This window comes from Gorilla gorilla, chromosome 2 (genome assembly GCF_029281585.2).
Source record: "Gorilla gorilla gorilla isolate KB3781 chromosome 2, NHGRI_mGorGor1-v2.1_pri, whole genome shotgun sequence".
Taxonomy (NCBI): domain Eukaryota; kingdom Metazoa; phylum Chordata; class Mammalia; order Primates; family Hominidae; genus Gorilla; species Gorilla gorilla.
The window spans coordinates 177,919,789-177,942,653 of NC_086017.1; the positions used below are offsets into that span (position 1 = coordinate 177,919,789).

Here is a 22,865-nt window from a genome sequence, read left to right on the forward strand (position 1 = left end):
AAAGAAGAAATAAGATGATGTGAAATGCAACTAAATGTTACTGTTAGTAACATTTACTTTGTCAATTGTATTACTGTCTCTGACTGCTTATCAAGAATTGGTAAAATCATAGAACTATAAGCTAGGTTCATGCTTTTTAATGTCGTAAGTCTAGAGGGTTCAGAGATAAAAGTCTTCCTGGTCCTTTTCAATGTGATAGAGAGATTCAGTCAGGAGAGAAAGATGTGGCTGGAGAACATTACCATCACTCATACTGGACAAATGTTCCACTAAACCGAGCACTCTCTTATCTGTCTTTTGGAAGATTACAATATAGTAAAAAAGATAAATATTTACATAAATGATTATTTTCAAGGTATGATGTGAAGTTCAAATAAAATATGATTTCCAAAAACATAAGATTAAATCCAACTGCAGAAAAGTCTTCATATTTAAGCTAGTTGTTTAAAAATGACTAATAAATGGGAGAATTTTTTTGATATAGAAAATAAATCATAATAAAATACATCAAGCTAAAGAATCCCATGGCAATATTTAGAGAATAGTGAATTATAGAGTGTGGAAAGTTTCGAGAAATGAGTAAGGAAATGTGGCTTAAGTTTCATAGTGGATATCAAAGGGCTATATGTGGGAGATTTTTGAAACAGAAGAGTGATATAAATTAATATGTACTTTACTTTTTATTTTGAATACTTTATTATTTTTGTGGGTACATAGTGGGTATATATATTTACATGGGGTACATTAGAAATATATACATGGGGTACATGAGATGTTTTGATACAGGCATGCAATGTGAAATAAGCACATCATGGAGAATGGGGTATCCATTCCCGCAAGCATTTATCCTTTGAGTTACAAGTAATCCAGTTTTATTCCTTAAGTTATTTTAAAATATACAATCATCATTGACGATAGTCACCCTATGGTGCTATGAAAGAGCAGGGGTATTATATATTTTAGATAAAAATGTTTTTGTTAGGATAAAAGATAGATGAAAGGGGCTCGGAAGAGGAGACAGCCGTTGTCCAGGGCCTGCGGTTCACCGCCTCAGTGAAGGAAGGGCTCCACCGCAACCACCAGGCTTGTTGCTTTCCTGGGCGCCAGTCCCCAGCGAGCTGCACGCCAAGCCAGCAGCACAGCACCGATTCTTCTCTGGCTCTTGGGTGCTGCTCTGAGCAGCGTCACCCTTTCAGCCTCACCAGAAAGCTGGCAGGCACCATGTGGAAAAATTTAAACAAGGAAAAACTGGTAGAGGTGCCGAATGAGGAAAAGGAGTGTGTGGTGGAAGAAGTTCTCCACTGTTGTGTGGTGAAGGGTAAAGTGGAATAGCCGCTAAAGTGGAAGGGTTTCTCAGATGAGGACGACAAACACAGGGGGAGCCAGATGAGAACCTCATTGCTGAGTTTCTGCAGTCACAGAAAACAGCACGAGACAGATGAGTCAGAGGGAGGCAAGAACAAAGCTGTTTCTGATTCTGAAGGTAAGGGAGAGGAGGTCAAACCTAAGAAGAAGAAGTCGTCAGAAAAGCCAAGAGAGGCTTTGCCCTGGGTTTTGAGTCACAGAGAATTATTGGAGCTACCGACTCCAGTGGAGAGAGAGCCCATGTTCCTGATGAAATGGAAAGCCTCTAATGAGGCTGACCTGGCTTCTGCCAAGGAAGCCAATGTCAAGTGCTCACAGATTGACATATCCTTATGTGAGGAAAGGCCAGTGTGGTATTTCTACCCCTCAGACGATGATAACAAGGATGATGACAAGAATTAATTCTTCTGAGTACCAGCTTCTGTGACATCTGACCGTGGGTTTCAAGAGGGAAGGGCAAGAGTTCTACTTGTCTTGACACCATAGAAGTGGCTTGAGACGATGTCCTTTGAAGAGCAAGTAGAGTTTTCTGTGTCCTGCAGCAACCCAAGTGCTTTAACGTCCTTCGGAGCTATATAGTGTGCACATATGGAAGGGGAAGGGAATAAATGTTTCAAGGCAACCGGTTTTGCACTTTGCTGAGAAAAAACAAAGGGTCTTCAATGACGAACAAAATCTGCAGATTTGGATGTGTGGGAGAGCAAAAAAGATACTGTAGATCTTCAAAGAGCTTCTCTACAATCCACAGTCCTCTTCCCAGTAGTGTTAACTATGCATTTTTTACAGCATAGCATGTGTGTAGTTTTGGGCTATTACTGTGGGTGGGAGGGATGTGGAGGGAGGAAGGGAGATGGACAGGTTCTTTTGGGTTAAAATTTGGGGCCTGATTCAGGAAATGATAAAACAGTGGAAAGAACAGGTAACTAACTACTTGCTTCTATGCTCCCAATATTTTACCTTTTCAAAAAATGTCATTGACACCATAAATGAGGACTATAATAGACTGTTTAGATGTTGTAAATACCTGAAATCTATAAGCGAAGGTGTTCCCTGCCTGAGCTTAATGCTCTTCTCCACAAAGACCATTTCATAAGTTCCAAAGCTGCCATTTTGAAGATGGTAACTGACTGAGGGGAAAGTCTTTTCTTGGAGAGTATAAACAGGCATATCATTCTGTATCGGAGGTGTTAATTCTTGAAATTAGACAAGATGACCCTTGATTTTTTAATTATGAAGTTACAAATATCAGCTTGTTCATAGAATGCACTGGCTGAGATATTTGGGGAGGGGAAGAAGGTGGCATAGTAGATGGAAGAGTAGGAAAAGGAAAAGACCCACATTGTTAGAATTCTTGAAGTGTCTCTGTTTTTTTTTGAGTTTCCAACTCTGAAACCATTGGTGGAAGGGGTCAGCCACAGACAGCACAATTTTCATTAAATCTACTCAAAGGTTGAATAATTTCAAAAGTTCTGTCCTCAAGAGAAGTTTAAACTTTCATACTGGGTTACCGGTTCACTTTAAAACACACACAAACACACACACACACACACACACACCCAACAGAAAAACATTTTTTAAAAATATTCTAAGAATTAACTGATACCTAAAGTGCTCTGTCTTGAATCATGAGAACAACAAGCTCTTGACATTGTCTAGACCTGAATCTAGTACTACATCGTGAAATCTTTTTAGTCATTTGTTAGGTTTCTGTGAAAACCTTGTTTTATTGTAAACTTCATACCATGGATGCTGTCAGTTTTTAGCTTAATAAAATCAGTTCTTTAATCTCCAAATACACAAACAATAAAGATAGACTGAAGGAAAAGGTACTGAAGTGAAGAACACAAATTAAAAGGTGGTTATACCAGTAGGCCAGATTTTAGGAAGCAAAAGCAGTGAAGAAAACAGGGGAAATGCATCAGACAGATATGGAATCCTTCCATGACAAGCTTAATATGAGACAGGATGCAATTGAGAGGACAGGCTAAATACATGGCTCTATGCTTTCGAGGTAGCAGCTATAGCTATGAAAAGAGATGAACTCTGACAGATATAATAAACATGTATAAGGCTATAAGCTTTAGTACTAAATATTGGGAGGAAGGACAAAGAAAGAGGAGGAAAACTATTTACAAGGAAGCAGTAAGAGAAAGAAGATCATAATAAGAGTCAATAAATATTTGCTAAGCTTACTTGGCGTTATCCATTGCAGTTTTTTACTGAAAACATCAGTGAATGCTTTATTGTTCCCGCCCCCAAGAAGCCCGTGTTTTCTTTGTGACAATGACATTAAAATTATAGTAAACATGATGTATGTTAAAATAGAAAAGTTAGTAAAGTTTCCATGCAATAAAGAAGCTATTTGTACCTGTGCTGAGGTTAAGAAGTTAAAAAATTTTAGAAGGAAGTTGATATCTTATCAAATCTGTTTGAAAGTTCTCTAATTTTATAACAGTTAGATTTTGTGCTCATTAAAGCATCAAGTACTTAAACTCTAATTAACTAATTTCCAGAGTTCTGAATAATGCAGTGACCACCCACCCACCCACCCACCCCCACACACAAACACATTTGTACGTAAAAAGTACTAGTTTGGCTTATATTCTATACTAATTGAAAATAATTAGAAGAAGGACAACCATGTCCGTATATTCTAGAGGCAATTACATCCTAGAAATTTATAGGCCAAATTCAGCCTCAGCTTATTTATACACACTCATTAAAGCATTCATGTATTAACCGTGGCAAGTAGATGAACTTGAATGAAAACTAATGAACCAGACAAGAACTACTGGCCCAAATGAGATAAAATATTTCTTGCTTCCATGTTGCTTACAAGCAAAAGCAAATCGCTTAATGCCTTGGAAATCCCTCTCCATCCAAAAATCAATTTGCCATAGCTTCTGATAACATATTTTTATGCAACCAAACTAAAAATGATTAAATTCATTTTATAAAATATTTTCTTGGCTCTCATATTTAGCATAATATTCAACTTCACATGCATGGAAAAATAAGTATCTGAAAATATCTAAATTCTAAATGGCACTTATATTGAATTCCACTTAGCAAAGAAATTATTTTTCTCCTCAAATATCCTCATTCTAATTTAATTTTTTTCACTTGTCACAAAATGTATAAGTATCTGAGAAATAACCTTAAACAAAATATTCAGTTTGCCACCTCAGTCCTTAGAAAGTAGGTCTTGATTCAATTCTGAATATCGGAAATGCATAAAAATGATGCCAGATTATCTGTTTAGTTCTAGAAAATATAAGGTGTCATGAAGTAAAGATGGATGGAACTAACTAACTTCCAAGGCCTGATTTTTTTTTCAATATTTACATCCTTTAATAGACAAATAAAAAAAAAGCATCCAGCTTCAGCTATGACATTTGGAGCTGTTCAAGCCCACAACCTCTGAGTTCCACATGTTCCCTGATCCGAAGCATTGAAATGAGAGAGTGCAACAAAGGGAATCCTAAGGAATGAAAGCTCCAATACTCCTCATTTCCACCTTCCACCATGCCAACCTTGAAGTAGAGATGATGAGGTTTAGGAATAATCATATTTACTTGTATCTGGGGGCATATACAAGTCATAAAGCTTACCACCTCTACCCACAGGAAGAAAAAAATGTTATTTAAGAACATATAGATGCCTCCATCACTTGGCATGTGATCTTTAGTATGTCACACAGTGACCTAAAACATTCATTCACATACTGAATATTATTCAGGCCTTGGAGAATACTTCTCCACATCTCCTGCCTTCTGTTCTCAAAAAAACATGCACCAGCATCCAGATGCTCTGAAAGTCTGTGGCTTTTGAATCTGCTGCCATCAATGACTGACTCAGATAATGTGAACTGAATAGTGGATTTGAACATAATACTGAAGTAGTAGAAAAGGCAAGTTAGCTTCACAAATCCCTCCTCTCAGAATAAATACAGTAGATTCTTGCAGAAAATTGAAAGGTTTCTTAGTGACATCATATGTCATTTTTTTCCCTTTACTTTTCCTTTTTTCTTTAAAATCTAATTTTGTGGCTCATCTTCAATAATTTGACAAAATAAGTTTACATATTTTTGTATTTTATTATTATGAAGATATACTTGTAAACTTGGAAATGAAGAGATAATTTAAGAATTGACTGCTTTGATTCATAACTTGTGAATACTTAGGCATAGTATGTGGGCCTCCATTGTCACTCTAATCAATGCCCTTTATCAGACCAGATCCAGTATCAGTTCTCAACTTCCTCTTATATAATATCTGCCGCATTTAACACAACTGGTCATTTACTCTTTCTCAAATGCTACCCTTATTGGATGGACATCAGGACTGCCTTCCCTCAATGTATTCACTCTCTGGCCTCATGTGTTCAGTCTCCTTTGGTTGTCAAGGCTTAACCTCTAAATCATTTCAACTCTAGTTTCTTTGACTGTAAATATCAAATACTGATGACATCCACATTTATAGCTGGAGCTCTAATACCTCCCCTGAACTTAGACACTGATCTCTCATCTTTTCTTCTATGTGTAATAGACATCACAAGTCTAAAATGTTCAAAACCACACTCTTGTGTTCCATCCCCTAAACCTGTCCTTCCTACAGTCTTCCCCATTTCATTAAATGTCAACTCCATTCTACTCCAATGTCAAGGTCCATAACCTTGATATCTCTTTTCTTTAATGACCTTCATAGATATAGCTATGAAAAATATCCAGAATCAAAACAATTCTCACCATATCCACTGCTAGGTCTACTCCAGCTACAATCATCCCTCATCTGAAATAGTCCCCTAATTAGTTTCCCTGCATCAATCTCTATCTACCTGTGGTCTATTTTTTACATAGCAATCCTGCAATACCTTGAAATGAAAGTCTGACCATATTACTCTGCTCAAAACTATACAGTGCCTTTCATGCATTTTGGCATTAAAGTATTTTTCAGATAACAAACGTGCATTTTCCTGATCAATTTTTTATATACCAATGGCATGCTTCTGATTTATATTGTACTAAAATTATTTTCATCAGTTAGTATTTTTCTACTAATATTTCAAAGTAAATATTTATATGTTAATTAATTAAGTCTTATAAAATGTTTGATATATAATACATATAAACAAAATGATAAACAAACAGCTTTAAATTACCCTCAATTTTATGAATTGGAAAAATTGTCAATACTATTGCATGTATCTATGTAGTTTTCTTTCATCTTACCCCGTTAATTGTTGTGTGTTGTTCATCATTCTGTTTACTTTTTTTGGTTTAGCTTGGTTACATATGTAGTTATCAAATAAACTATTTTTGTTTTTATAGATACTTATAAAAATACTACCATACCCTGTGTCATCTCCTGGAACTTGCTTATTTTACTATCCACTGATTCTAAGATCTATGTATGTTGCTGCATTGACATCTAGCTCGTACATTTTCACTTCTACATAATAATCCAACATTATAATGGATTTCGTTGTCAATGAATATTTTAGGTTTTTTCAGATTTTTGCAACTGTAAACAGTGCTGATAAGAAATGGTGTGCATGCATTCTAACATGCATTTGCAAGTTTCTTTGTGGAGTACACCTATTAACAGAATTGGTGGCTTATACAGTATATAAATGTTCAACTTCAAAGTAAAGCATTACATTGCCTTCCAAAGTGATTGAGACATTTGCACTCTCAGCAGCACTGAATAGGTATCATGTTTATCCACATATTCACTATTCATATTAAATTTGAGCTGGTTGTGGTGGCGTGCATCTGTAATCCCAGCTACTCGCTACTTGGGAGCCTGAGGCAGGGAAATCACTTGAACCCAGGAGGCAGTGAGCCAAGATCTAGCCACTGCACTTCCAGCCTGGGCAACAGTGTGAGACTCCAGCTAAAAAAACAAAAAACAACAAAAAAAAACCCAGTGATTTCTACACCAGGCGCGGTGGCTCACGCCTGTAACCCCAGCACTTTGGGAGGCTGAGGAGGGCAGATGACATGAGGTCGGGAGACCGAGACCATACTGGCTAACATGGTGAAACCCCATCTCTACTAAAAATACAAAAAATTAGCCAGGCATGGTGGTACGTGCCTGTAATCCCAGCTACTCGGGAGACTGAGGCAGGAGAATCGCTTGAACCCAGGAGATGGAGATTGCAGTGAGCCGAGATCATGCCATTGCACTCCAGCCTGGGCAACAAGAGTGAAACTCCATCTCAAAAATAAATAAATAAATAAATAAATAAATAAATAAATAAATAAATAAATAAATTTGACCATTTCATTATACCCTTTAAAATAAAATGAGGGAAGACAGTATAAAAATCCTCCCCAGCCACTAACACAGCCACTAACACACCTACAATGTCCTAGGTGATCTATTCCTAGGCTGTCTCTGGCTTCATCTCCTACTCTGCTATCCTTGCTTTCTTCTCTCCAGCATAATGCAAAATCAAGGCACTGAACTTGCAGGTACCTGGAATACTACCACTATCCCTCTCTCCTTCCACTACTACATGCTACACTGTCTATTCTCTTCTCTACATGGCGCCAAATGACTTCTCAAACAGTAAGACTTTCCTGACTCTACAAATTCAAATAACCCCCAGTACCATCATTGCTTTCTTTGTTCTCCTCTCTCCTTAAATATTTGCGTGGCTCTTACCAACTGATATATTATATATTATTATTTTATGTATTTCTGATATGTCCTCTTCACATTACAAGATAACTTATAGGATGGCATGGATGTTGACTCCTTCCTTCACCACTATACTATTAATAACTAGATAACTGCCTGTCCATAGTCTTTTCTCAACAAAAAATTATGTAATGAATGAATGGTGATAAATTATGACCAAAAGATCCACTTAATAAAAAGTTCAAACTATTAAACCTATTGTGCTATGAGATTGGAACTGAACTGAAGGCTTTAGTATGTAAAGTGTGTTCATTCTCCAATAAACATAAAACTTCTTCTTAGAAAGGCTAAATATTCTAAATATTTTAATGAGAGTTACCATAAAACTTATTTAATAAAATATGTTTAAAAGTGACCATGTAAATATTCAAAAATATGTACAATTGAACTTAATAAAATTTGAATAATTTTTCCAATTTATTTGTATTCAAGGACATGAGATTAATTTTAATTTGCCTAATGATAATGCGACTACATTTATGTATAGAAATTATAGTTTACAACCCTTAGTAGTATGTGAGTTGTATTATATTTAATGTATAGCAACTATATTTTTGAAATTATAACATAATTAAGTTCTTACAAAAGATTTTCAAGTACCATGCAATTTAATGTCAGAAGCTAAAAGTATTTCTAAATAACATTTTCAACCACTGTTTTATGTTGAACACATTTTTGCTTGAATTACTTTGTATGTGTTTTACTGAGGCACCTGAGGCTATTTTAAAAAAGGAGAATTTGGTACTGTGGCAATGGAACCAGACCTGTTTTGCAACTTTTAATCTTGCACCTTTCCTTAAATTTTTTGAGCTTTAACACTCTTTTTTTTGAAAGGGATTTAGTAATTAATGGTCACTCAACTTAGTTCACAGTTCCTTATAATAAAAAGGGGATGGATCATCTATTCAAAAGTGTTTTACAAAAGATAAATAGCAATCAAATATTAGTTTATTTTATTCCTCATCACCTAGAGTATTCATTTAACATTCTTGTATTTGTTCACTCTCCAAACTTTGAGTACCTACCATATGTGATCTACTTTGCACCAAGATGAATAAAACATAGTTTAACTCAAAGAGCTTCACTCATTTTCTTTTTGTTGGGAATATCTTGATTGCAGATTTTTTTTCTTTCCCCACGTATAAACTCCTCATCACAAATGTTTAACTGATTCTATTTGTTACTTACATGATACAAAAAATGTCCTCAGTACCCATGACCTTACATAAAATAAATTGTGTTAATCATAAACTCATAGTGAGAGTAATATTCTGCCTTATCCTAATAATTTATCTCAAAGCTTTGTCTAAACAGGCTAAAATATCTGGCTCTGTGGTTTCCACCTTTGGTCTCTTAACTTTTAGCACTAAGTCCATTGGGGTCCATTTATTTTTCATTAAAAAATGAGTATGTTCTACCACAAAATTTGCAGAAAAAAGCAGTTTAGATTTCTTGTGCCTTTTTAAATATAGAATATGTATTAACGATATAGAACTAAATATGAAACTATAACAATTGAAATTAATTCTGAAAAAATATTGAGTCTCCAAAAATATAATAAAACTGTGTTTAATTAGATACTAAAAATGAACACAATTGTTTCAGACTGGTGACTGAATGGTAGAGAGCACAAACTAGAGAAGTTGAATTTTTTTTTTCAGGGCTTTGTGTATGAGTTTAGTGTGTTTGGTTCAGAAGAAAATAATGTGAAATGCTATTTATAAGAATGTGCATATATGAGATGATCTCAACGCCAGGCAATAGAAGCAAGAAATTGGCCAGGCATGGTGACTCACTTCTGTAATCCCAGTACTTTGGGAACCTAAGGTGGGCGGATGACTTGAGGTCAGGAGTTGGAGACTAGCCTGGCCAACATGGTGAAACCCCGTCTCTAATAAAACACAAAAATTAGCCGGTGTGATGGCTTACCCCTGTAATCCCAGCTATTCGGGAGGCTGAGGGAGGAGAATCTCCTGAACCTGGGAGGTGGAGGTTGCAGTGAGCAGAGGTCATGCCACTGCTCTCCAGCCTGAACAACAGAGCGAGACTCCCTCTCAAAAACAAAAATAAAAAAGCAAGAAACTAGAATATGCAAAACAAAAGGAAATGTGTTCAGACTGACTAGGACAAAATTAAGTGGAGAATAAGTATGGTTAATACCACTGTGACTATTTTGTTGAAAGATCCTAGGATCTCTTTTTCTGAAGATGTGCTCTGACAGTGCGGTATATTCCATAAGATCTTTATCCCACACTCCTCACCTAAAAGAATAAATCCTAGCTTTAGAAAACGCTTTTCTTTCAATCAGTATATTGAAAATTCGCAAAGCATCTGGACCTCTGTAGTTGATAAGCATGTATAGAGTGTTTGTAACATCAAAAACATTGTACGCTATCAGAGAGAAAAATAGATAAATGAAGAGCCATGTTTGAAGATAAGATGAAGAACTTAAAAGATGTCTCAGAGTTTCCAAAATTTTGACATAGTTAACTCAATGTAAATTATCAGTACATGAAATTATATTAATTAGGGTGGAAATAACACTTTATATTACTATGTCCGAACATGTTCTTAGTGTAACTGGGCAAAAACGCTGGCAGAAACCTATAATTACATGTAAATACTATGACTTGTTTTCCTAAGGCCAAACTGCATGCAATGAGCTGAGTTGAGAAAGAAACCCAGGTCTCCTAATTTACATAGTTTATCAGAGGATGATTAGCTCTAGTGGAGAATGTACATTTAACTTAAGCATGAACCAGCAATGAGGACAATCAGCTTAAATGATTCCAATTTAATCTTTCATTCCAATAAGACACAACTTAAAATTTAATGTTTTCCTTATAACCAATGACCTGAGTGGGAGCTCAGGAAGGCTTTGAAAATGGTTAATAGAGGAGGTAACTTCAGGAAATTAGAGAAATACAGTCTTACATTGGGTCGCAAAAGTTTAGGCTTATAAAATAGAGCAGGAAAAAATATAGAGTGCATCTAAAATCAAATCTGTAATGAATTAGGATGAAGCTCAGAAGCATTTGTATAACTAACTGCTACTCTCCAGATTTCTGTCTGCAGAGGCCCATAAGCATCTTTCTCATTGCAGAAATCTATCATTTTTATTGTAAATTTTTTGGATAGCAAATGCATGCAAAGAACATTTTAGTATCATTGTAGCTATGAAATAAAATTAAAATATAGTTAAATATAAAACTTATTCCAGTTACGGAAATGCAATGACCTTAATTTTTTAAATGGTTTTGTTTTTCACTGTTGATATGTTCAGTGAAAATCAATCACACATGGAACAAATACCACAAGTCTGGTAGACCGACTCAACGAAACTATCAGTTATTAAATAAACTGTGATTTAGCCACCAAAGTCTCAGCAGAAGCTGTTTATAATTAATCGTTCCTGTCCTTATGTAGATGCAATGAAACATTTGCAGTAATGTTGCCTGCAATTCTTTTATTAAAGAACAACTCCAGGCTGGGTGCGGTGGCTCAAGCCTGTAATCCCAGCACTTTAGGAGGCCGAGGCGGGCGGATCACGAGGTCAGGAGATCGAGACCATCCTGGCTAACACGGTGAAACCCCATCTTTACTAAAAATACAAAAAAAATAAAAACTTAGCTGGGCGTGGTAGCTGGAGCCTGTAGTCCCAGCTACTCAGGAGGCTGAGGCTGGAGAATGGCGTGAACCCGGGAGGCAGAGCTTGCAGTGAGCCGAGATGGCGCCACTGCACTCCAGCCTGGGCGACACAGCGAGACTCCATCTCAGAAAAAAAAAATGACTCCAGGTTCACAGTTTAACATCTTTTGTGTGAATTTGAATTCTTGCGATCAAATATTATTGTGTCTTATAAAGTAAAATATTTCTGTTATTTTTATATTTATAATATTTCCTATTATAATAATCTATGTGTGATTAAAATAGCTAAAAGTAAAAATTTTTTGTGGAAACTAAGAATTTAAACATAACTAATGTGTATTAGAAACAATTACCTTTTCTTCTCAAGTACAAAACTTAATTAAAATAGGAAAATCATACAGGTAGTGACAGAAGAAAATGCCATATAAAAAGTTAACAATGTGCATTTTTGTGTTACAATTATGATTGCTTATTTTTCTTCTTAATTTATTTCAGATTGTGTGATAGTTGTTTAAATGACATTTTATTATTTAATTCTAGAAATTAGAGAGTGTAAATGATTTTTTTAGATTTTATTGTTTCAAAAAAGTAGACAAGGAGTCATACATTTTTCCGGGAAAATAACAATTTAGAAAAATGTTGACAATCTATCTAATCCTAGGGGAATCTTTGCAAGTGATTGTTGTTTTGAGAATGGCTCTTTACTGATATTCACCTAAAATAAAATACTTCGAAACAGTATCTCCATCCAAGAAAAAAGCTTACAAAAATAAACAGTTGAGTTATCTTAGAAACAAGAAACACTTTTAAAAAGATAATTACATTTTATAATAAATTACTTTAACTAATAATCCAAATGGAATCATCCCCCTTAAAAATGTTTTGTTAGTAGTAATTATTAAAATCATAAATCATTTTGTAAAATTTGTACTTTTGGTACAAAATGAGAAAGTATTTAAAAATTTATTTCAAAAAATTTAGCAATAGTTTGTTAAATTCAGATAGTATATTTTTTCATGTGCGTCCGTGTGAAGAGACCACCAAACAGGCTTTGTGTGAGCAGTAAAGCTGTTTATTTCATCTGGGTGCAGGTGGGCTGAGTCCAAAAACAGAGTCAGCAAAGGGTGGTGGATTATCATTAGTTCTTATAGGTTTTAGGATAGGTGGTGAAGTTAAGAGCAATGTTTTGCCGTCGGGGTGGATCTCACAAAGTACATTCTCAAGGGTGGGGAGAATTACAAAGTAACTTCTAAAGGGTGAGGGAGATTACAAAGTACATTGATCAGTTAGGGTGGGGCAGGAACAAATCACAATGGTGGAATGTCATCAGTTAAGGCTATTTTTACTTCTTTTGTGGATCTTCAGTTACTTCAGGCCATCTGGATGTATACGTGCAAGTCACAGGAGATGCGATGGCTTGGCTTGGGCTCAGAGGCCTGACATTCCTGCCTTCTTATATTAATAAGAAAAATAAAACAAAATAGTGTTGAAGTGTTGGGGCGGCGAAAATTTTTGGGGGGTAGTATGGAGAGAGAATGGGCGATATTTCTCAGGGCTGCTTCAAGCGGGATTAGGGGCGGTGTGGGAACCTAGAGTGGGAGAGATTAAGCTGAAGGGAGATCTTGTGGTAAGTGGTGATATTGTGGGGATGTTAGAAGAAACATTTGTCATATAGAATGATCGGTGATGGCCTGGATATGGTTTTGGATGAATTGAGAAACTAAATGGAAGATACAAGGTCTGAATAAAAGAAGGAGAAAAATGGGTATTAAAGGACTAAGAATTGGGAGGACCCAGGACATCCAATTAGAGAGTGGCCAAGGGGGTTCAGCATAATTACTTGCTTGGTTGGCAAGATTTGGGGCTTTATCCTTGAGTTTTTTTATGTTGTCATACACCAGGCCAGACTGATTTAGGTAAAAACAAGACTCTTCATTTAAGAATATACAGAGTCCTCCTTTTTCAGTAGTGAGTAAGTCAAGGCCTCAGTGGTTTTGGAGGACAACTGCAGCTGAAAAGTCAACTTGGGCCTGGAGGACTGATAAAGTTTGTGATATGTCTGTAATGCTAGCAGAGAAGTCATTAGACAGGATACGGAAGGTCGTGACAGAGGTTGAAATGCCTGCTATTCCAGTACCAAGAGCAACAGTGGAGGCAGAAAGTCCTAACCCGACCATCAAGGGAATTAGTGGAATAACTCTTTTTTGTCGTGTCGGTGTCATGAGGGGAACAGGGAGCTCTTCAGTCCCATTTGCAAATTGAATTTTGGAGGTAAGGAAAACTAGTGTGCATGTGCCTGTCCAATTAGCAGGTAGACACATGTAGGTAGAGGATCCACAGAGGAAGAAGAGACTTTGTACGAGGCAAAACTGGAGATGTAAAGTAAAAAGGTGAGAAGGAGTGCTGAAAGGGGTGTCTTGTACCCAGACTCTTAGGGATCCAGCTAGGGGGGCAGCAGTCAGAGGTTGTAATGGGGACTGATGGGGTAACTGCATAGAGGAGGAGGTTCAATTTTCATGGTATATGAGAAAACGTTGAGCATCTACAAGCAATCTTTCACTGTTATTTTCGGGGCTGGGTATAAGTAAACAAGAAGAGGGTCTGGGAGGAGAGTCTGATGAGCAAGGGGAAAATAGCCAAGGATGGAGTGAAATACAGGACAAGTGTCTTCCTAAGCAATAATTACCGCTAACGTTTTTAAGTTTGTCAGTATTGATAAAGGGCTTGTCTGTAATACGGAGCTAGAAGGCTCCATTTGTTTCAGTGATGTGTGTAGTTGGGCTTCGGAGATGAAGAGTAAAGGAACATCGAGAAGGTGAAAGATTACCTAGGGGAATTCCAGTGGGTCTTTGCCGAGAGATACATAAAGGAGCGGCCACAGGAATAGTAGTTTGTGTTGTGAGCGGTCCAGATGTGGGGGGAGTAGAGTCAATATAAGGAGAAAGGTTTTTTAAATAAGTGCAGAGGAGGGCGGCAGCTTGCTGATGTGAAATGTCTGGGGAAGTCTTGCTGGACCTGTCTAGGAAGTAAATGAGTTTTTCAGGAGGGTAAAGGTGAGGGCTGTTAAAGGAAGTTCGGAGGTGTAGGGAGGCGGGAGATGTTTCCCAGTCTGTCTGTAAGGCAGGGACAGCTGGGTAGGCACTGGAAGGAAGGGAAATGCAAAGCCAGCAGTTTTTCGCTAAGGAGGGATTAGAAGCGGCTAGGAGAAAATGGGTAAGGTTGATAGTGTGGTGGAGATAGCTGGGGAGAGGTAAAGGGTGGCATAAGATTGGGAATGAGAATAAGAGTGAGTATAAAAGTAAAGAATAGAACTTCATCAGGGTGGAAGTATTGGAGGGTGCCCTGCCAGCAAAGATCATCTATCCAATCTAAGAGGGAGTTAAGAGTGGCAGTTTCAGGATAGCACCAAGAGATATCAGCTGTGATGGCTTGAAGAAACAGTGTAAACCGGTGGTGTAAACAAGAGTAGGGCATTTATAAGTAGTTGATAATGGAGAATAGGAGTATGACCAGACAGAAGATAGTAGGGATGACTCGTTTTATGGGGCACAGTCTAAGTTAGTCTGCTCTCTGGAATGAGACTGGGGCCTAATAAAAAGGAGCATCTATACAGGAGCTCAAATGGGCTGTACCCTGTAGCATTCTGAGGACAGGTCTGACTTCTGAGAAGGGAAAGTGGTAAAAGTATTGTCCAGTCCTTTTTAAGTTGGTGGCTGAGCTTGGTGAGGTGTGTTTTTAAAAGACCGTTAGTCTGTTCTACTTTTCCTGAAGACTGAGGACTGTAAGGGATATAAAGTTTTCACTAAATATTAAGAGCCTGAAAAACTGCTTGGCTGATTTGACTAATAAAGGCTGGTCTGTTATCAGACTGTATAGAGGTGGGAAGGCTAAACTGAGGAATTATGTCTGACAGAAGGGAAGAAATGACTGCGGTGGCCTTCTCAGACCCTGTAGGAAAGGCCTCTACCTATCCAGTGAAAGTGTCTACCTAGACTAAGAGGTATTTTAGTTATCTGACTCGGGGCATGTTGAGTAAAGCTAATTTGCCAGTCCTGGGTGGGGGCAAATTCTCGAGCTTGATGTGTAGGGAAGGGAGGGGGCCTGAATAATCCTTGAGGAGTAGTAGAATAGCAGATGGAACACTGAGAACTTATTTCCTTGAGGATAGATTTCCACGATGGAAAGGAAATGAGAGGTTTTAAGATGTTGGGCTAGTGATCTGTACTATAGCAAAGCCTGCCTTTGCTGGTGTGTGGCGATTAGGCCTGGTGGAACCGCCATTAATAAATCAAGCATGATCAGGGTGAGGAACAGGAAAGAAGGAAATATGGGGAAATGAGGTGAATGTCAGGTGGATCAGAGAGATACAATCATGAAGATCAGGTGTGGTTTCCAGAATAATGTGGGAGACCGGATTGAAGTCCTGGTCAGGAACAATGGTAATTGTGGGACTTAACAAAGAGTGAGTACAGCTGAAGGAGCCGGGGAGCAGAAAGTATATGCATCAGGTATGAGGAAGAAAATAGATTTTGGAAGTTATGAGAAATGTAGAGAGTAAGTTGAGCATAGTTTGTGATTTTGAGGGCCTCTAAAAGTATTAGGGCGGCAGCAGCCGCTGCAGGGAGACATGATGGCTAGGCTAAAACAGTAAGGTCAAGTTGTTTGGACAGAAAGGCTACAGGGTGTGGTCCTGGCTCTTTTGTAAGAATTCTGACTGCACTAACCATGCCTAGGAAGGGAAGGAGTTGTTTTGTAAGGGATTGAGGTTTGGGAGATTAATCGGACACGATCAGCAGGGAAAGCACGTGTGTTTTTATGAGAATTGTGCCGAGATAGGTAACAGATGAGGATGAAATTTCGGCTTGACTGAAGTAATGGGGGCTGTCTATGAAGACTTGCGGCAGTACAGCCCAGGTAATTTGCTGAGCCTAATGGGTGTCAGGGTCAGTCTAAGTGAAAGCAAAGAGAGGCTGGGATGAGGCGTGCAGGGGAATAGTAAAAAAAGCATCTTTAAGATCAAGAATGGAATAGTGAGTTGTGGAGGGAGGTATTGAGGACAAAAGAGTGTACGGGTTGGGCACTACAGGATGGATAGGCAAAACAATTTGGGTGATAAGGCGCAGATCCTGAACTAATCTGTAAGACTTGTCTGGTTTTTGGACAGGTAAAATGGGGAAATTGTAAGGAGAGATTATAGGTTTTAGAAGCCCATGCTGTAGCAGGCGGGTGATAACAGGCTTTAATCCTTTTAAAGCATGCTGTGGGATGGGATATTGGCGTTGAGCGGGGTAAGAGTGATTAGGTTTTAATGAGATGGTAATGGGCATGTGATGGTAATGGGCATGTGATCAGTTGCAAGGGAAGGAATAGAGATGTCCCATACTTGTGGGTTAAGGTGGGGGGATAGGAGAGGAAGACGCAAAGGAAGCTTTGGGTTGGGAAGAAGTGCAGCAATGAGACGCGGCTGTAGTCCAGGAATAGTCAGGGAAGCAGATGATTTGGTTAAAATATCTTGGCCTAATAAGGGAACTGGGCAGGTGGGGATAACTAAAAAAGAGTGCATAAAAGAGTGTTGTCCAAGTTGGCACAAGAGTGGGGGAGTTTTCAGGGGTTTAGAAGCCTGGCCGTCAATACCCACAACAGTTATGGGGGCAAGGGAAACAGGCCCTTGAAAAGAAGGTAATGTGGAGTGGGTAGCCTCTGTATTGACTAAGGGGACGGACTTACCTTCCACTGTGAGAGTCACCCGAAGCTCGGCATCCGTGATGGTCTACAGGGGTTCCAAGGTGATTGGGCAGCATCAGTCTTCAGCCGCTAAACCGAGAAGGAGTCCATCAGAGAGCCTTGGGCCAGAGTTCCAGAAGCTCTGGGAGTGGCTGCCAGGTGAGTTGAACAGTCCGATTTCCAGTGGGGTCCCGCACAGATGCGACATGGCTTAGGAGGAATCCTGGGCTGTAGGCATTCCTTGGCCTGGTGGTCAGATTTCTGGCACTTGTAGCAAGCTCCTGGGGGAGGAGGTTCTGGAGGAATGCCTGGCTGCTGCGGCTCAGGCGTTTGGAAGTTCTTGTGTGCTGGAGATGTGGCTGGGGTTTGTCTCACAGTGGAGGCAAGGAATTGCAACTTTTTTCTATTATTGTACACCTTGAAGGCAAGGTTAATTGAATCCTGTTGTGGGGTTTGAGGGCCGGAATTTAATTTTTGGAGTTTTATTTAATGTCAGGAGCAGATTGGGTAATAAAATGTATTTTGAGAATAAGACGGCCTTTGGACCTTTTAGGGTCTAGGGCTGTAAAGTGTCTCAGGGATGCTGCCAAACGAGTCATGAACTGGGCTGAATTTTTATATTTGATTGAAAAGAGCCTAAACGCTATCTGATTTGGGATAAAGAAAAAGGAGCATTAACCTTGACTATGCCTTTAGCTCCAGCCACCTTTTTAAGAGTAAATTGCTGGGCAGGTGGGGGAGGGCTAGTCATGGAACGAAACTGTAAGTGGGACCAGGTGTGAGGAGGGGAGGTGATAAAAAGATTATAGGGTGGAGGAGCGGAGGCTGAGGAAGAATTGGGACTTAGCTCGGCCTGGCGAGGAGCAGCCTGGGGAGGAGGGGAGAGGTCAGATGGGTCTGTAGAAAAGGAAGATTAGAAAGACTCAGCGACGCTTCGGGTTGGGACTGAGGGGACTGGCAGGAGGGAAAGAAGGAAGAAGATTTGGGACGAGTTGCACTGGACACAGAGACTAGGGAGGGACCGATGTGTAAAAGAATGCCGGGACGTCAGGCACCTCAGACCATTTGCCCATTTTACGACAAGAATTATTTAGATCTTACAGGATGGAAAAATTGAAAGTGCCATTTTCTGGCTATTTGGAACTACTGTCGAGTTTGCATTGGGGTCAACTGGCATTGCAGAAGAAAATAAGATGCTTAGATTTTAGGTCAGGTGAGAGTTGAAGAGGTTTTAAGTTTTAAGAACACAGGCTAAGGGAGAAGAAGGAGGAATGGAGGGTGGAAGATTGCCCATAGTGAAGGAGGCAAGCCCAGAGAAAAGAGAGAGTAGAGACATGGAGGGAAGGGGCTTGGGGGTTCTTACCCTCCAGAAAAGCAGGAAAGGGGTCGGGGCAAGGAAATAAGGGATTGGGGGTTCTTGCCCCCTAGAAAAGTGGGACTTGCCACTAAGGGTGAAGGAGAAGGGGTTGAGGGGTACTTGCCCCTCCCCCAGGAAAGCAGAGAAGAGGTAGAGACATGGAGAGAAGGAGTTGGGGTACTTGCCCTTCCCCCAGAAAAGCGGGTCTTGCCGCTAAGGGTGAAGGACCAAGGCAGGTGTCCCTGTGTGGTCTGATACCTTTGAAACCTGGGTGAATAATCAGAGAGGCATCCTTGCAATGGTTAAACACCAAGGGAAGGCTGCCTTCCCAGTCCGTGACCAGCGCCGGAGTTTTCGGTCCACAGATAAAACGTGTCTCCTTTGTCTCTACCAGAAAATGAAAGGAATTGAAATTAAGAGAAGGGAGAGATTGAAGTGTGGTGCCAAGATTGAAAGGAGAAAGAGGTTGAGGGATAGTGAGGGAAGTTTGAGAAGAGAGTAAAAAGAGGCCGCTTACCGGATTTGAAATTGGTGAGATGTTTCTTGGGCTGGTCAGTCTGAAGACCTGAGGTCGTAGGTGGATCTTTTCTCATGAAGCAAAGAGCAGGAGGACAGGGGATTTATCTCCCAAGGGATGTCCCCTGATCCGAGTCACAGCACCAAATTTCATGTGCGTCTGTGTGAAAAGACCACCAAACAGGCTTTGTGTGAGCAATAAAGCTGTTTATTTCACCTGGGTGCAGGTGGGCTGAGTCCGAAAAGAGAGTCAGCAAAGGGTGGTGAATTATCATTAGTTCTTATAGGTTTTGGGATAGGTGGTGAAGTTAAGAGCAATGTTTTGAGGGCAGGGGTGGATCTCACAAAGTACATTCTCAAGGGTGGGGAGAATTACAGAGTACCTTCTTAAGGGTGGGGGAGATTGATCAGTTAAGGTGGGGCAGGAACAAATCACAATGGTGGAATGTCATCAGTTAAGGCTATTTTTACTTCTTTTGTGGATCTTCAGTTACTTCAGGCCATCTGGATGTATACGTGCGAGTCACAGGGGATGCAATGGCTTGGCTTGGGCTCAGAGGCCTGACATATTTGGAGAACAAAAATAACTGAATATCATCAGGAGTTGAAATGTAATTTGCACTGAAATTAAGGAACAAGGACAGAATACAAGGAAATCAAGCTGTTATATTTTATTATACCTTTGTTTTTATTTTTATTAATATTAAATAGCATTTGAAATAAAATAGAAATGATTCTGACACATCATGAATTTGGTGTCTCTGCTGATTATAAAACAGACTTCACAGAATATAAAATGAAACACTAACAATTTATTTGACTACTCTGTATTTCTGTGTTGACACAGTAATATTTCATTAAAACAGAACTATTATCTACCGCTGCCCTTTCCTTGACCCTCAAGTTTATCTTAATTTGTTTTAGATTTCGAAATGAGAGGAATGCAAATAAAAAATGTTGAAACATGGGGTTGAGTATAGCGCATTCCTGTTTGCTTTCAATCCCTCCTCTATAGAGCTTTCCTTGTCCAGCTCAGGCTGGAAATTTGTCACTTCTCTGAGCCCCAAGGCACCTGATGTCTTTGTGTGTTATTCACTCAGTGATTTGGTATTGTCTTATAATGTTTTAATAATAAGCACATTAGTTCATACAATTGTTTTCATGTGAATTTTCCTGGGCCTTAACAATAGTCCAGGGAGTTTGGAGAAGGCAGGTATTATTATCCACACTTTGAGGTAGGGGAATGGAAGTTCACATGTTTGCTTAAGGCCAACTGGCTTTTTAAATGGTGGTAGCAGATATACAATCTAGAATTATTTTCCATTGTATTATTAAACATTGTAATATTATTTAATTCAAAAATTTATGTTGAACTTTTAAATATCCAATGGGAATTTTTAAAATCTACCATATTTTTAATTAATTACTTACTAATTTTTATTGTTTTAACTAATTACCACAAAAGATCTTAAACTAGACTTTTGGACTGCCATGTCTATGTGATAGATGCAAAGGCTGAAGCTTAGAGAGATTCCATAATTAGCCCCAAAGTTATAGTGCCAAGGTTACAGAATCATTACTAAAATGTAGGTGTTCTGAAATTTTATCCTATACCCCATGATGCTTTTTAATAGGGAATGAACAAAGTTATTAGTAAATCCCTCCTTATACTTTACAGAATATATACTCATAGTAAATATTATGTAAACTGTGAGTCATTTTAATTTAATGTGAAAATAGTTTTTAATCACTCTCTATCTATACCTGTAAATACAATGATATGTAAATAGATAGACAAACAGATCTTTGCTATTTCACAAAGATTCCTTTATTATTTCATCAAAAAAAATTGAAGGCTTAAGTCAATTATAAGAGAAAGAAACAGCCAGAAAAAGAGCATGTGGCATACTTAAACTTACTAAAATGAATTAAATTGAATTTATCTGAATCACTGAGTTCGAAGTACGGTTTACCAAATTATACAATGCTGCAAAAATAAGACTGGTTTTCAGACAGAAAGTAAAGAGGTAAATTTTATTCAATGTATATCAAAATACAGAAAATAAAATCATCAGGGGTCAGTTGATAACAATTCATTTTCACTAAAAATTGACACCAGGTATTAAGATAATAGTCTGGGTAGATGTTTTGGCTGGCTTTGGTATGTGTACTGAAAAATTAACCCTCAATAATTTCACAAATATCTGTGGAGTGCTTACTATGTATTACGTATTATATCATGCTATCCTCTCAACAGCTCAATAAGATAGATATTAACTCTATTAGTGAATGATAAACTGATACTGAGTTTCTAGATCTAGGCTGTCTAATAGGTCTAATGTGGCGGCCACTAGCTAAATGTGGCTATATATTTAAATTTGAATTAACTTAATTAGATACAATTTAAAATTCAGTTATTCACTCACACTAGTCATGTTTCAAGTGTGCAATTGCCACATATGTCTAGTGGCTGTCCTATTAGGCATACAGATGTAATACATACCATCATCACAGAAATGTTAATCACACAGCACTGATCTAGATCTCGTAGTTCTTGAAGAGCTTAAGAAAGCTAATCTCCACTAATTTACTAGCCTGCATGCTCACATTATATAACCCCATTAAACATTTCTTTAGCAAAATGTTTCTTCAGCACATTCTGGTGTGGAGAAAAAAGCATCACCTCAGGGATATGAGAGTTCATATCTTTTGTGAATTATAATTCTATAATAGATATGGGTGCCTCCAGCATCATAGAATGAAGCCCTGGTTACTGATATATAAGCCAGTAACTCCCTTTGCATTAATGTCATACTCATTAAGAAACTATATTTCCAACAGGGAAAGAATTCTTCTCAGTTGACATTCTGAGCTGCATAAGAGTTGCATACATTATAATGTAATGTAGGTTAAAAAAAATTCTTGCAAGGCCAAGAAGACTATGGTACACGTAGGCACAAAACAATCGGATACAAAAAAATCTGTTATAACCTCTAATTCTGTCATAGAGAGAACCCAAAGTATTATAGACAGCTTTAGACCTGCTTTCTTTCTCGTCAAATAGTAAAGCATGTAGACAGCTTCTTGTTCAGTTGGAAAGAAACAGTATTTACACAACTGTAAAGAAACCTGAAGCTAACCACCCATTCTTTCTTCTAAAATATGCATAGATAAGTAAGATCTCCAGCATGTGAGGAATGCCAGCCACTTGAAAGAGAAAGGTCAAGAAAAACTAAATTAGGAAAGAAGTAAAAAATTAAAGAATTCTCTAATGCAATCTGTTATATTTAAGAAGATACAATATCTATAAAACAAGAAAGTAAGTTATAAAAATGAGACTGTTACAGGAAAGGGGTCCTGATCCAGACCCCAAGAGAGGGTTCCTGGATCTCACGCAAGAAAGAATTTAGGGTGAGTCCGCAGTGCAAAATGAAAGCCCCGAGGGCTGCTGGTTGCCCATTTTTATGGTTATTTCTTGATGACATGCTAAACAATAGGTCTGATTATTCATGCCTCCCCTTTTTAGAACATATAGGTAACTTCCTGACGTT

General features: G+C 38.3%; 1 pseudogene; it reads left to right on the top strand.

The window, feature by feature from the left end:
* The first annotated feature begins 1,221 nt into the window (after nt 1-1,221).
* On the top strand, nt 1,222-1,767 carry LOC101136955 (chromobox protein homolog 1-like; annotated as a pseudogene).
* The last annotated feature ends 21,098 nt before the right edge of the window (nt 1,768-22,865 follow it).